This window comes from Oryctolagus cuniculus, chromosome 15, assembly GCF_051225735.1.
Source record: "Oryctolagus cuniculus isolate XC-2025 breed Fujian yellow rabbit chromosome 15, ASM5122573v1, whole genome shotgun sequence".
Taxonomy (NCBI): domain Eukaryota; kingdom Metazoa; phylum Chordata; class Mammalia; order Lagomorpha; family Leporidae; genus Oryctolagus; species Oryctolagus cuniculus.
Genome location: NC_142881.1, coordinates 40,788,409 through 40,803,567, shown reverse-complemented (window position 1 = coordinate 40,803,567; position 15,159 = coordinate 40,788,409). Strand labels below are relative to the sequence as shown.

The 15,159-nt window shown below is 44.8% G+C and overlaps 1 protein-coding gene across 3 annotated transcripts in view; it reads right to left on the bottom strand.

The window, feature by feature from the left end:
- Window positions 1–14,104, bottom strand: part of SLC16A12 (solute carrier family 16 member 12) — a 147,822-nt gene extending 133,718 nt beyond the window's left edge. The window contains exon 1 of one of the 3 annotated variants that reach the window (XM_089314794.1): window positions 14,033–14,104. The gene's annotated coding sequence lies outside the window, so the exon portion shown is untranslated. Of the gene's footprint in view, window positions 1–802; window positions 4,809–14,032 lie in introns of those variants that run through there. The other 2 variants (XM_089314792.1, XM_089314791.1) reach the window with 2 other exon arrangements.
- Between the last annotated feature and the right edge of the window lie 1,055 nt (window positions 14,105–15,159).

Sequence of the window (15,159 nt, the reverse complement as noted above, 5' to 3'; positions counted from 1 at the left end):
CACTGGCTCCTGGCTTCAGATCGGGGCAGCTCCGGCCGTCGCGGCCAACTGGGGAGTGAACCATAGTATAGAAAACCTCTCTCTCTCTCTCTCTCTCTCTCTCTCTCTGCCTCTCCTCTCTCTGTGTAACTCTGACTTTCAAATAAATAAAGAAATCTTAAAAAAAGAAGAAGAAGGAGAAGAGGAAGAAGAAGCAGCAGCAGCAACTGAGAATTAAGTTCAACCCAATGAAGGTTTTGAAGGCTGGTGTGTTTTTTATACATAAATAAACACTATGCTGTCTTAGGCGCGGATCCGGTTAAAAAATGTTCTGGAAACAAGAATCCCGTATTTGCGAAGCCCTGCGCTCCAAATCGCAGGGGATGGAGATCAAAGCCGCTTCTCTGCAGCCACCAGCCCAGAAACCCAGCGGGTGCCAAAGCAGACAGGTCTCATGGGCCCGAGCCTACCTCCTCCCCGAGCAGGAGCGCGGGCTGGGTGCAGAGCAGCGGACAGGGAACCCAGCGTCCAGGTTCTCCGCCAGCTCCAAGCCCAGCACAGTGCCCAGCCTTCCCCTCTTTGGAGAGATGCACCCGCTACCTGAGCCACCGTGCCCTCTGCACAGCCAAGCCGGAAAGTGGGGAGAAGGGGCAGCCGATGGAGCCACGTGGCCTCTGCACTGGGGATCCCGGCACTGTGGCCACCCGATGCCCTTGCACCCAGACTGGCGCGCCAGGGCCAAGCTCCAGAGTTCCTCCACCAGCACGGACCCCAGCTCGAACCCCTGCCACGCCCGCCCCAGCAGGTCCCGCCGCGTCCTCACCTCGCGGGGACCGCTGCAGCCCTGGCGGTGGCGAGTGGACATGTCCCAGCCGCGCCGTGTCCCTGCGCGCTGGCCCCTGCCCGGGCCCCAGGCGCCGCTCTCTGCCCTTCCAAGGGCTGGGAACCGACGGGGCAGAGGGGCAGCTGGGCCAGGGTCAGAGCCCCAGTGGGCAGCGCCAGGGGACAGGAGCGTGGTGGAGAGAATCCCAGCGCTCTGCCAGTGAAATGCACTGGCTCGTTCCTCCTCACCGGCTCCTCCGGGAACTCTGCCGGGCGGGCCAAGGGGAGTGATCTGGGCGATCCGCTCTGGGGCTAGGGGCGCGCGGGAGGAGGGACACCTCGCGGTTATATAAGGAGCAGCCCGCTGTGTCCCCGAGCCGGCTCGCTCTGGGACTCTCCCTGGAACAGTCCTGCGTGCCCCTGACCTGGACAAGCCGAGGGGACTTGGAGTTCTCCAAAAGGACTTTTTCCTGCAGGGTCAAAGAACAGATCTTGAGAAAGAACCAGGAGGACTCCGTTAGGTGTATTTGTCGGCTTTCTAGTCCTGCATTGCACAGTACCAGAAGCTGGAGCACCAGAGGCTTGTCAGTTAAAAGCGTGGTCTCTTGAAGTCCAGCGGACCTGGATTCAACTCTCCTGAAAAGCTCGTAACCTTGGAGGATCTGCCAACCTCTCTCAGCCTCCATTTCTCCACATGTGAAATAAAGGGTACCAGTGCCCGCTTGGCGAGCTTGCTGGGAGGACGGAAGGAGTGAGAGGCTGGCGCCCAGTCCGACACCTCCCGGTAAACCTTCCCACTGCTGCTGCTGGGTGGGCGCAGCTCCCCACGCGAAGCCTGAGAGAGGGCTGCCAGGAAGAACCAGAAAGGCAGCTTCCAGGTAAACCCCTCTGCAGAGACTCTCTGGTCAGCAGCAAGTCCTCTGAACTGACAACGACTGATTCCGACTCCTTGGAGTCCACATCCTTGCCACTCAGGTAGTGGGTCCGGGACTCACGATCAGCAACGGGATCACCTGGGATCGTGTTAACAATGCAATATCTCATTGTGGTTTTGATTTGCATTTCCCTGATGGCTAGAGAGCCTGAATTAGCATGGCTCTCATAGAGAAATCAATAAACAACAAATGCTGGAGAGGATGTGAGGAGAAGGGAACCTTAATCCATTGTCAGTGGGAATGTAAATTGGTGCAGCCACTGTGGATGACAGTACAGAGATACCTCAGAAACCTGAATATAGACCTGCCATATGACCCAGCCATCCCACTCCTGGGAATTTATCCAAAGGAAATGCAATCAGCATATGAAAGGTTGTCTGTACCCCCATGTTCATTTCATCTCAATTTACAATAGCTAAAATATGGATTCAACCCAAATGTCCATCAACTGAACACTGGATAAAGAAATTGTGGGATATATACGCTATGGAATACTACACAGCAGTAAAGAGAAATTTAATCTCGTCATTTGCAACAAAATGAATGCAACTGGAAACCGTTATACCTAGTGAAACAAGGCAGTCACAAAAAGAAAATAACATATAGTCTCTCTGATCTAGTAGAGTAACTAGTAGAGTTCATAAAATGTAATCTAGAGAGAAACCGACACTTTGGGGTTTGATGAATTTTAACAACCCTTGTCTTGATTGTGGGGGAACAATATCTTTCTTGTTTGTTTGTTTTTGTTTTTTACTTCTTCTTTTTCTTCATATTAATCAGTGAACTCTGCTCAGTGTAGGTTAATCTTGCAAGTATAAAAATTATGGGCCGGTGCTGCAGCTCACTAGGCAAATCCTCTGCCTTGTGGCGCCGGCACACCCGGTTCTAGTCCTGGTCGGGACACCGGATTCTGTCCCGGTTGCCCCTCTTCCAGGCCAGCTCTCTGCTGTGGCCAGGGAGTACAGTGGAGGATGGCCCAAGTCCTTGGGCCCTGCACCCCATGCGAGACCAGGATAAGTACCTGGCTCCTGCCATCGGATCAGTGCGGTGCTCCGGCCTCAGCGCGCCGGCCACGGAGGCCATTGGAGGGTGAACCAACGGCAAAGGAAGACCTTTCTCTCTCTCTCTCTCTCTCTCTCTCTCTCACTGTCCACTCTGCCTGTCAAAAAAAAAAAGATAAAAATTAACTGAAAATGGATCACTGTAGAAAAATAAGAATGGGAAAGGAAGAGGGAGGAGGAAGAAAGGCAGGAGGAAGGGTGGGAGGGAGGTAGGGGGGAAGAAGCATCATGTTCCCAAATCCGTATATATTAAATGCATGAAGTTGTATTCCTTGGTCAAAATAAATTTTAAAAAATGTCAAATCTCATGCCCAACTGCAGAACCTCTAAGTTGTAACCTGCATTTCCACAAGATTCCCTGGTGATGCACAAGTATACATCAAAGTTTCCAAAATGAATTAGACTTTTTGGAAAATTTGAGAAGGAGACCAAGATGTACTGATCCGTAATAGGCAATATTTGCCACCCAGTACTTTTGAGTGTTTTTTTTTAAATGGACCTCAGTTCCCTGTCCCTTAACTGTAAATCTAAATTTTAGTCTTATTGTCACTTGCAGAAAACTCTAGGCCAGATCCAAGTAATGATTAGTTAATCCATGTTTAAAAAAAAAAAATCCAAAGTAACAAACACAATGTGGAAAAGAATTCATTAGCATTGAAAACAAATCAAATGCAGGAGCTACAGTGAGTCCTGAACTCTCAGCTCTGAAGGTCCTTAGGTTACACAGGCTCGCATACCTTTGCGTTTCAGAAAAGTGTTTCTCTTGGTTAAATATTGTTTTGAGTGGCAAATAAGTATTGCTTTTTTCATTTAGCTAATGTAGGACCACCAGTTCTTTTAAAAAGTTTTGGTGCACCAGTTGATATGCCGGTTGGGATGTCTACATCTGAGAGTGCCTGGGTTTGAGCACTGGCTCCTCTTCCAATTCCAGCTTCCTATTGTGTGCACCCTGGGAGGCAGCAGATAATAGCTCAAGTAGTTGGGTCCCTGTCACCCACATGGGAAACTCAGATGAGTTTTGGGTTTCTGGCTTTGGCCTGATCCGTCCCTGGCTGTTGCAGGCATTTGGGGAGTCAATCAGTATGGAAGATCTCTGTGTCTGTCTGTCTCTCTCTTTCATATAAATGAAAATAAATAAATTTCTAAAAATGAAAACAAAAAATTTTGGAGAATAAAAAGAAATTCCACAGGCTTTCCTTGAAGTCACCATTCATGGGGCCACTGGCAGAGCCTGAAGCAAATCTTTTTGCTCATTCTATTAAATGTTGTGCCTGTACTGTTCACTCTGAGAGTGTTCAGATGTAGGCTGCGTGTTCTGATTCTATCTCTGGCAGAATGATCTTCATCCTTTAAGAGGTCAGCAAGTCTGGGTTAGTGATGATGGTGCTACCTATAATGTGGGTAGGCAGAGCCCAGTATAGAAATGTCACTTCCATCTGCATATGCTTCTGGGACTTCCGACTCAAGACTGGTGAAATAACTGCTGTGCCATGGATAGACAGCATGGAAGTGGTATACAGAGACAGGGACAGAGGAAACCAATCTCCTTTCTCCAAAGAGTAGGGTTAGAGGAGCTGAGGGAGGAGCTGGAAGCCCTTCAACTCCTGCTGTATGGGAGAAAAGCAAAGGTGTAACCCAAGAATCCAATCAGGAAGGTAGGAAGAGCATAGCATTTCTTATAAACAGGGCTGAATAGGGGCAGGCATCGTGACATACGGTTAGGCCACCACTTGGGATGCTGTTTCCCATGTCAGAATGCCTGATTCAAGTCGGGCTACTCAGCTTCTTGCTGGTGCACATCCCAGGAGGTAGCAGGTGATGGCTCAAGTTCTTGAGTCTCTGCTTCCCACGTGGAAGGCACAGATATAATTTTCAGCTCCTGGCTTTGACCTGGCCCAACCTCACTGTTGTAGGCATTTGAATAGTGAACCAGGGGATAAAAGATCTCTCTCTCCCTCTCTCTCTCTGGTGCTCTGCCTTTCAAATCAATAAAAATCAATAAATAGTGTTGTCCCGTTGAACTTTCTGCAATGCAGGAAATGTTCTATATTTGCACAGGCTATGAATTCTACAACTATTAACATTTATATTTTAATTAATTAAAATTCAGGTGGTTAAGGTTTCCTTTTATTTTCTAAAATTTCTTAAAAGAACTGATTTCCTATATTACTTAAATGGAAATTGAAATTTGCCATCCAAAACAAAGTTTAACCAAGATAAGCATTTTTCTGAGATGCAAAGGTATTCAAGCCTTTAACTTTAAGAACTTTAGGTCTTTAACCTACAGACTAACATTTTATTGGTTTTGTTGTTTTGTTTGTTTGCTCTTTGGGCTCTCCTGTTGTATGAACCACATTTCAAGTGCTCCATGTAGTTATGGTCTACCTTATCTAGTACATAGAGCACATCCTTCATCTCAGAAACTTCGGTTAGACACGGGTTCTTAAGAGACCAGGATTTTGGTGAGCAGATGAAGCCATATAGTCAGCTTTTACAAGTTCTAGTTAGAACCCCATCGTTTCATTGATAATTAAACATGCATCACTGGAGCCTGTGAAAGTTCAAGTGAGATAATCCATAGAATGTACTTAACACAATGCCTGTGCATAGTAAACACATAAAAATAATACTAACCCGTATTAGTATTAATAGGGTTTTTGCATTAAAAAAAGATTGGGGTAGAGTGACAAACATTCTTTACGTGGCCAAACTTTTGTTAGGCTTCTGAACCTTCTACCAGGCCCATCCACGTACTTCCTTTTTTTTTTTTTTTTTTTTTTGACAGGCAGGGTGGACAGTGAAAGAGAGAGACAGAGAGAAAGGTCTTCCTTTTGCCATTGGTTCACCCTCCAATGGCCGCCGCAGCCGGTGCGCTGACGCCGGCGCACTGCACTGATCCGATGGCAGGAGCCAGGTACTTATCCTGGTCTCCCATGGGGTGCAGGGCCCAAGTACTTGGGCCATCCTCCACTGCACTCCCTGGCCACAGCAGAGAGCTGTCCTGGAAGAGGGGCAACCGGGACAGAATCCGGCGCCCTGACCGGGACTAGAACCCGGTGTGCCGGCGCTGCTAGGTGGAGGATTTGCCTAGTGAGCCGCGGTGCCGGCCACCACGTACTTCCTTTTAAAATCCAGTTTTAGCCAAGACCCTTTCTAACTTAGCAAGAACTTTCCTCCTTGTAACCAATCATCCTCTGTATCTTCAGCAAGAATCTTGTTAGATTGGTTTAGCCAGAATCCCCCATCCACTGCCTCTCACCTTGCTTCTGGCCTATAAATTCCCATTTCCCATCCTGGATTGGAAGGTGAGCCCAACCTTCCTCCCCCACTGAAGACCCCTTTGCAGGAGTGCCTTATCCTTTCACAGAGGTCCCACATAACATCTTCCTTACCAGGCTTCAAGAGTATCATTGAATGCTTGTTTCCCTTTAACAGGGAACACAGTCCTGTAGTTACCAGATTATTAGTCAAATAACCTGCAGCCAATCTAGTGCCGCAGCTGCCATTAACAGCTGCACTCCAACTCCCTCCCAACCTCTTCCTCCACACTCAAAGTTGAGCACTACTTGTACCATTCTGTTCTGGGATCACAGGATATTTGATCAAATCCTCACCATTTATAGCCAATAAAGTTGTATTGCACCACGGTTCAGTGGAATTAATTTTCAGATGAGATTCTGAGAAACACAACACCTTAGGGTACATCCATTATGAAAGGAATTGTTTGCTCTCATTATTTGGTCAAGCAAGCATGTGTGGACTCAGCAGAGAGAAAGCAGAACATTGGCTCCAGATAAGTAGTATTTGGAGTGTTCACAACAGAATGGAAAGTAGGGGGCTGGGGATGAACCTTGAGGCCTTTGCTTAAAAGATTTTGAAATTACATTTTCACGATTAATAATAGTTTTTAAGAAAAGCTACAAACACTGTGAGGTGTGGGTGTTTCACACTGTGGGCTACACAGATTAGGGTAATAGGTGGAAAGGGAAACAGTGGAATCTTCCAAGAAATAGAGATTTCTGAATAACTGCTCAAATTGCCGTTCTTCTGACTTGTTTAACAAGACTGCGTCCTCTGCACACTCTTCAAATCTAACTTTCTCTGTTATCTTCCTTGGTTCCTCTTTCACTACTTCGCTTTTCTTACAAGTGTTTTCTTATAACTCAGCCCCTGTTTCTCTGCTCTCCTTTCTTCACACACACCTTGATCCCCCTTGACCTTGACTATGGCTAAGCCCTGATGTCAGCAGCAGTGTATTTCCCAGTTCTGACCTCCGTCTGAACTCCAGTTCTTGTCACCAGATGCCTCGTAGATGTTTTCACTTGCCTTCTCCCCACTCCATCACTACAAGTGATAAGACACCAGAAACTAAGGTTATCACAACTCTCTGCCCTTAGTTCCCCAACAACTCAAGATTCTCCTCTTCAACATCACTGTCTGGATTGTGAGTGAAACCAGTGCTATCTGATCTGAGGTGCCATCTTAAGCTCTGGGCGCCATCTTGTACAGTAAGTTTCAGCCTCTCCAAAATCCAGCCTGGCTTACTAGAAGTCAGGTGACCAAATGGCCCAACCACAAGCGTCAACTCCACCCCCACCCTATCAGGATTCACTGTTCCCACTTCCTTTTTCCTGCAAGACTATCACAAGACCTGCTTTCCCACACAGGCCTTCTTTTCACTCTCTCCCTCCAGCCTGTCAGTCCCCACCCCTGACAATAAACTTTTCCTTTAACTCGGGTGTTTGATGTGTTTTGTGATGGCTTTTTGTGGATCTCTTGTGCTAAAATTCTCTCATTTACTAGATGGCTTGAAACCAGATTCATTTCAACCCATTTCTTTTTTTTGGACAGGCAGGGTGGACAGTGAGAGAAACAGAGAGAAAGGTCTTCCTTTGCCGTTGGTTCACCCTCCAATGGCCGCCGTGGCTGGCGCGCTGCGGCCGGCACACCACGCTGATCCAAAGCCAGGAGCCAGGTGCTTCTCCTGGTCTCCCAGGGGGTGCAGGGGCCAAGTACTTGGGCCATCCTCCACTACATTCCCTGGCCACAGCAGAGAGCTGGCCTGGAAGAGGGGCAACCGGGACAGAATCCGGTGCCCCGACCGGGACTAGAACTCAGTGTGCCGGCGCCACAAGGCGGAGGATTAGCCTAGTGAGCCACGGCGCTGGCCTCCCATTTATTTTCTTTCCAATGTCATGGTATGATGGAAAGGCATTGAACTTGGAATTAGAAGAACAAAGTAAAAAATCCCATTTCTACCACTCCTTAGCAATATGAAATTAGGAAATATCTGAACTCCCTAGCCTCAAATTTCTCTTGGAAAAATGAGGTTGTATGTACCATTCAAAAAGACAGATTGGGGTGGATGTTTGGCCTAAATTTAAGATACCCTCATCTGGCCGGCGCCGTGGCTCACTAGGCTAATCCTCCGCCTTGCGGCACCGGCATACCGGGTTCTAGTCCCGGCCGGGGTGCCGGATTCTATCCTGGTTGCCCCTCTTCCAGGACAGCTCTCTGCTGTGGCCCGGGAGTGCAGTGGAGGATGGCCCAAGTGCTTGGGCCCTGCACCCCATGGGAGACCAGGAGAAGCACCTGGCTCCTGCCTTCGGATCAGTGCGGTGCGCAGGCCTCAGCGCACCGGCTGCAGCGGCCACTGGATGGTGAACCAACGGCAAAGGAAGACCTTTCTCTCTGTCTCTCTCTTTCACTGTCCACCCTGCCTGTCAAAAAAAAAAAAATAAAAAAAAAAAAAAGATACCCTCATCTGGGTTGGGTGTTGTGGAACAGCACGTTATACTGCAGCTTGCAACATTGGCATCCCATGCTGAGGGTAATTCCAGTCCCTACTGCTCCTCTTCTGATCCAGCTCCCTGATAGCAAGCCTGGGAAGGCAGCAAGAGGATAGCCCAAGTGCTTGGGCCCCTGCCACTCAAGTAGCAGACCAGGATGGAGATCCTGGCTCCTGGCTTCAGCCTGGCCCAGTCCCGTCTATTACAGCCATTTGGGGAATGAACTAGCAGGCAGAAGACCTCTCTGTCTCTAAATCTCTCACTATGCCTTTCAAATAAATAAATAAATCTTTTTTTTTTTTTTTTAAAGAGAGAGATACCCTCATCCTATACTGTTCCTGATGCCGGCTTTCTTCTAATGTGCATCCTGGGAGGCAGCAGGAGGTGGCTCAAGTAGTTGTGTCCCTATCACACACATGGAATACCTGAATTGAATTCCCATCTCCTAGTCCTAGCCATCACAAACATTTGGCGGAGTGAACCAACAGATGAGATCGCTCTTTCTCTCTCTTCTCTCTACCTCTCAAATAACTAAACAAGCATATAATCTTTAAAAAGGCATGGATTGAGCAGCCAGTTATTCTAGTATCTGCACTATTTAGGTTAGCCTCTTAACCTGTGCCCTACTGACAGCTTAGACGTGATGATGCTTTGCCATGGGAATGCCCTGTGCATTGGAGAATGTTTAGCAGCATCCCTGTTCTTTATCCACAAGATGCCAATAGTAACCCCCTACTGTGACAATTAAAGTTGTCCTCAGATGTTAGAACACTAGAGGGAGTGACAGTACCTCTCTTTTAGGGTGCCACAGGGATTCCAGGAAATGATGAATGTGAGAGCAGCTGGTGTAGCCCTTGACCAGACGACCATTTGCAGAATGTAGATGTCCACTCATTTGAGAAGCTCTGTCAAGGTGAGGTGTTCTCTGAAACCCACAGGTAGAAAAACATTTTCATAAAAACAAAATCAATCCAAGTTTTATTGTTCTGAATTACCAAGATTATTACATGTTAGCAAATGTTACTTAAACAACATGAAAAAATTTATTTTGTTACATTCTGTTAAGAGTTTTATTTCCCCTACAATTGTCACTCCCTTCAGATTCTTACTCCTTCATGATGGATGACTGAAATTACTGTACTGCCATCGCTCTGACTTCTCCCTCTGACCTTCTCTGTGAGGAGTTTTTTAAAATTGGTGAAAAATCAAATTAAAAGATAAGCTTATTTTGGTGCAACAAATTTGAAATCATGCTAAATTTTTTTCCATGAGACTTTTCAAGATCCCTCATATATCTGATACTGTATGAGCTCAATATTCTCTATACTGGAACCTCTGGAGGTTCCTGTTTCCTGATTTTATTTTTTCATGAAATAGAGCACGCTGACATCAGCCGGAGTCCTCTTTGATCAAGCCTTCCTGTTCACCTTTTATCACCATGTTCCTGGACACTGTCGCCCACTGTCACTGTCTCCTTCTGGATATATAAAATCATCATCATGCACTTCTCTGCCCTGTTCTTTCACCTACAGTCTTTTCCATGCTTTCTCTCTCTCCTGCCTACAGAGAAGTGACAACATCTGTCAGGGTCAAATTCAAATCCAGCTTCTATTGAAGTCTACAACTTCCTTTGAAAGGTATCTAAAAATAAAAGTTTATGTATTTGTTTTATTTAGAGACAGAGAGACAGATAGAGATCTCCCATCCAATGGTTCACCAGTCTCCAAATACTGCAATGGCTGGGACTTGACTAAGATGAAGCCAAGAGCCAGGAACTCAATCCTGGCCCCTCATATGGGTGGCATGGACCCAACTACTTAAGCCATTACCTGCTGCCTCTCAGGGTGTGCATTAGCTCATAGCTGGAATCAGGAGCTCAGGTTTGAGCTGTGACTCAAACCCAGGTACTGAAATATGTGATGCAGGTAGCCAATGGCCACCCCCAAAAATAAAATGATTAGTGGAATTATTAGTGATTTGAGAGAGGGATAGATGGGCAGTTAAATGATAAGAAAAACTTAATAACATGCTAGTCTTGAATCTAGGTTGTAACATATACATTTCACTGCACACTTCTTTCAAATTGTCATAATAAAATCCAAATAATAAATTAAACATCCAAATTTCTGTACAAAGCCTTCCCATTCATTCCTAATCATAGTAGTTAAGAACCCAAGCTTAGACAAGAGGCAGGTCTGCATCAAGGCTCAGCTCCCACTCTTGTTCACTGGGTAACACTTGGCAAGTTACACAACAACTGGAAAGTTCATTATGAAATGAGCATAATAATAGCACCTTCCTCACACAGTAATAGCCTTCCTCATGATGGCTGAGATGGTTAGATTAGATATATACTGGTAAAGTGCCTAGCACAGTAGCTAATGCAGAGCATTCCAGAAATATTAGCTGAAAATATAACAAACACCAGCAACCCTCCCTTGAACACATATACAGTCATTATTTGATGGCAGGAACTTCTCTGTCTCATTTACCATTACCCCAAAACCTACAAAGTGTAACTTAATAAACATTTGCTGAGTGAATGAACATTAGTTGTGTATCGCTTTTATTGACCATCTCTGTAGTTCCTCTTCTATTAGATTCATTCAAGGCCTGGCATTGTAGCATAGCAGGTAAAGCCACAGTCTGCAGCATTGGCATCCCATATGGGTACCAGTTAGAGTCCCAGCTACTCCACTTCGGATCCAGCTCAGCTCCCTGCTAGCACACCTGGGAAAACAGCACAAGACGGCCTAAGTACTTGGACCCCTGCACACATGTAGGAGACCCAGAAAAAGCTCCTGGCTTCTGATCAGCCCAGCTCTGGCTGTTGCAGCCATTTGGGGAATGACCCAGTGGGTGAAAGATCTTTCTCAAACAGGCCATCAAAGAAGGAGGTACCTTTCTCTGAAGGGAGGAGAGAACTTCCACTTTGATTATGGCCTTGTCTAAATAAGGTCGGAGTTTGTGAATTCAGGAGGTTTCCATTGCCTTGGCAGCTCATAGCAAGCCTCAGGTGATTACTGATGTCATAAATAAGAGTGTCAGTTGTTCAAACAACAACAGGAGTCACTATACACTTACTTCCCATGTAGGACCTCTGTCCTTAATGTGTTGTTCTATGATAATTAATGGTAAAACTAGTCTTTAAACAGTATTTCATACTTTGTGTGTCTGTATGGGTGTAATCAGTTGAAATCTTTACTTAGTATATACTGTTGATCTTCTGTATATAAAGATAATTAGAAATGAATCTTAATGAAGAATGGGATAGGAGAGGGTGTAGAACATGGGATGGTTTGCAGGTGGGAAGGTGGTTATGGGGGGGAAAACGCTATAATCTAAAAGTTGTACTTTCAAAATTTATATTTATTAAATAAAAGTTTTCTTAAAAAAACTCTAACTCTGCTTTTCAAATAAATAAATAAACCTTCAAAACAAAAATTCATTCAGTAGTGTTTATGAAGATCTCTTATGGGCAAAGTCAATAATCAGGGGCAAAAGCATGACAACTGTATGTCTAACCCAATACCTCATCCTTGAAACTAACAGTTTCCCTGAGTTCTACTGTGAGGTTTGAGAGTCATTGGAGCAATCTAAGACTCCTCTGAATAGACATCTGGGATATAAATACACGTTTATATGGAGGATGGGAGAGAGAGAAGAGTTCTAGAGTTTTCCCCCAACTAGGTGAGGAAAATGATGAAAGGAGTAATAAATTCCTCCTGGTGTGATCCCCAGACTTTCTGGCCTCCCTTTTCTTGAACTCACTGGATCACAGGCCCTACTAGTTCTAATAACATTGGGCTCAGTATTGCAGTTAATTTATTTGAAATCTTTTGAGCCATTGCCCAAACTTGGATATTGATTTGTTCTGAAGTATATGTTTGGTTTAAGCATTTTTTTCTCCAAATGAAATTTTAATAGTATTATTCATTTAAAGTTATAAGCAATCCCTGGAAGAGTTCTAAGGAAATTTGTTGGTATTTATTGAGTTCCAATGATATCCCAGGCCCTGTGCATGTTATTTCATTCAATCTGCACAATACCTGTTTTCCAACTAAGACAAAGCAGTGTAGCATAGTTAAACAAATTGCTCAATATTGTGCAACTACTAAATTGTGCTGGTATGTGAAACCAGGTCTAACTCTGGGGTAGATCAATTATAAAAATCAGCTAAGCTTTTCTCTACCATTTCTGTTCTGCAGCCTTTCCTACAGACTTTGAAGCTTCTCCCATCAAGAGGTGGGCCCATTTCTACTTGCTTAAATTAGGGCTCATCTTGTGATTGTGTTAACCAACAGGGAAGGGAGATGATAGGGGCTCAATCACTAGTCTATACCTTACGGGATCATGCCCTCCTCTGGCTCTCTCTGAAATTCTTAATCACTGTGAGGACAAGCCAGGGCTGGCCTGCTGGATGAATAGAGACATAAGGGGCCAGGCTGAATCAGCCCTTTTGTCCTTGCCAAGGTCACAGACACCAGGTCAGCCCAAGCAAATTCAGCAACATTATCCCCACAGCCAACTGCAAGCACTTAAGTGAGCCCATCAGTACCAGCTCAGATCAGCAGAGCTACCCAGCCAACCTGCAGATGCACACTCACAAAAAAGCTTACTGTCATACATACTGAAGTATAATGGTCGTTCATCATACAGCATTATTTAATCGAGATAACTGCCTGGAGATTTTTAATATACTTTGTAATAATACAAGAAGAAAAATTTTTGCAAGCACATCTACCAGATGTCTGTTTTCCATGTTTTTGTCATACTATTAGATTCTCCTCAATTACTCACAAGGAAAAAAGACACTTTATGAACAATATTTAGAAAAAAAACTGTTTTGTAAGAGTCATGAGCATCTAAATTACAAACTGAACTACAGCACACAACTCTCCTTCATTTCTATCACCACATAAATCCAATGCAAACAGATCAACCAGTATTCTTGAGTTTCTAGTCTGTGTAAGCCCTGCGCACAGATGCTTTAAAATATGGTTTCTGGGACCAGTGTTGTGGTACAGCAGGTTAAGCCTCTGCCTGCAATGCCAGCATCCTATCTGGGCGTTGATTTGAGTCTCAGCAGCTCTTCTTCTGATCCAAGTCCCTACTGATGCACCTGGGAAAGTAACAGAAGATGGTCCAAGCACTTGGGTCTTACCACCCACATAGGAGACCCAGATGGATTTCTAGGCTCCTGGCTTCAGCCTGGCCCAGGCTTGGCCATTGTGGCCATTTGGGGTATGAAACATCAGGTGGAAGTTCTTTCTCTTTCTCTCTCTCTCCCCCTCTGTAACACTGCCTCTGCCTTTTGAATAAATAAATCTTTTTAAAAATATGATTCCTATCTTTAAGAAATTTACAAACTAATTGGAAATATAAGTAGCCATACATAAAAGAAAAGTTGAAAAACAACAAAAGAACACATTTACTACAGTCTTACCATAAGAAAAGGTACATAATCATTTTGATAAAGGAAGTCAACCTTTGCTGGGTGAACTCTGAGGAGACATAGAATGGTTGGGAGAGAAGCTAGCAAGGCAAAGGCTGACTTATAGGTGGGGCTGGAGCTTCTTGGAGCATTTCGTTGCAGATAGGAAAGAAGGCAGCCTTGATAGGTGAAGCTGCAGGTGATAATATCTGCAGTGGGAAAGTGCAAGGTGTATTTGGCAGGGAATAAATAAGTCATTTTGATGAGAACAGAGAAAACCAATAAGATAAAGTGACTGATTAGATATGGAGTGGAAGAGACAGGAGAGGCCTGTGTATCTCCAGCCAGGAGGATGTTGATCATTAACAGAAAGAGAGAGAAGTTAAGAGGTAGCCGCTTGAGAACTATTCAATTTTGAACACATGGAGCAAGCTGTTGAAAATGTAGGTCAGGGGCCACGAGGAAACCTTCAGGTTAGAAGTATGGTTTGAAAATCTTTAGTGCAAGAGGATGAAATGGAAACCAGAGCAACAGGGCCAGGACTGGAGCTTGGGGAATGCCTGCAATGTCTAGTGGGGGAGATAAGGAAGATGAATAGCTCACCGTAAGCAGGATGGAGTAGATGCCAATGTGAGTTCCACAGTATGATAACCATTTAGAGGAGGAGAGGGGCACACACCAGCAGAGGAAAAAAATTCTCTTTCGAGAGAAGAATGAGTGATAATGAACAGGACCTGCTCACAGAGCAAGACCAGAGTGCTTTGTAAATCATTTGAACAGATGAATGGGTCCCACTGGACTGCTCACTTGCTAACAACAGAAACACATGTAAAGATTATTTGATTTATTTGAAAAAAGGCGATATAACCAGCATTGTTTGAGTTACCATTTCTATGTTGATATTAATAAATTAATTCCTAAGTTTCTGCTTCACTTTTTAATAAAAATGTATAATTTGAAGGAAATATTTGATCCAAGATAAAGCCAATCCAAATAAATAAAGCACACAGGTAAATGAACAATGGCAAATCCCCTTTCAGTTCAAAGCTAGAAGTAGATCTTTTTTAAAAAATTATTTATTTATTTATTTGAAAGTCAGAGTTACACAGAGAGAAGGAGAGTAGAGAGAGAGACAGGGA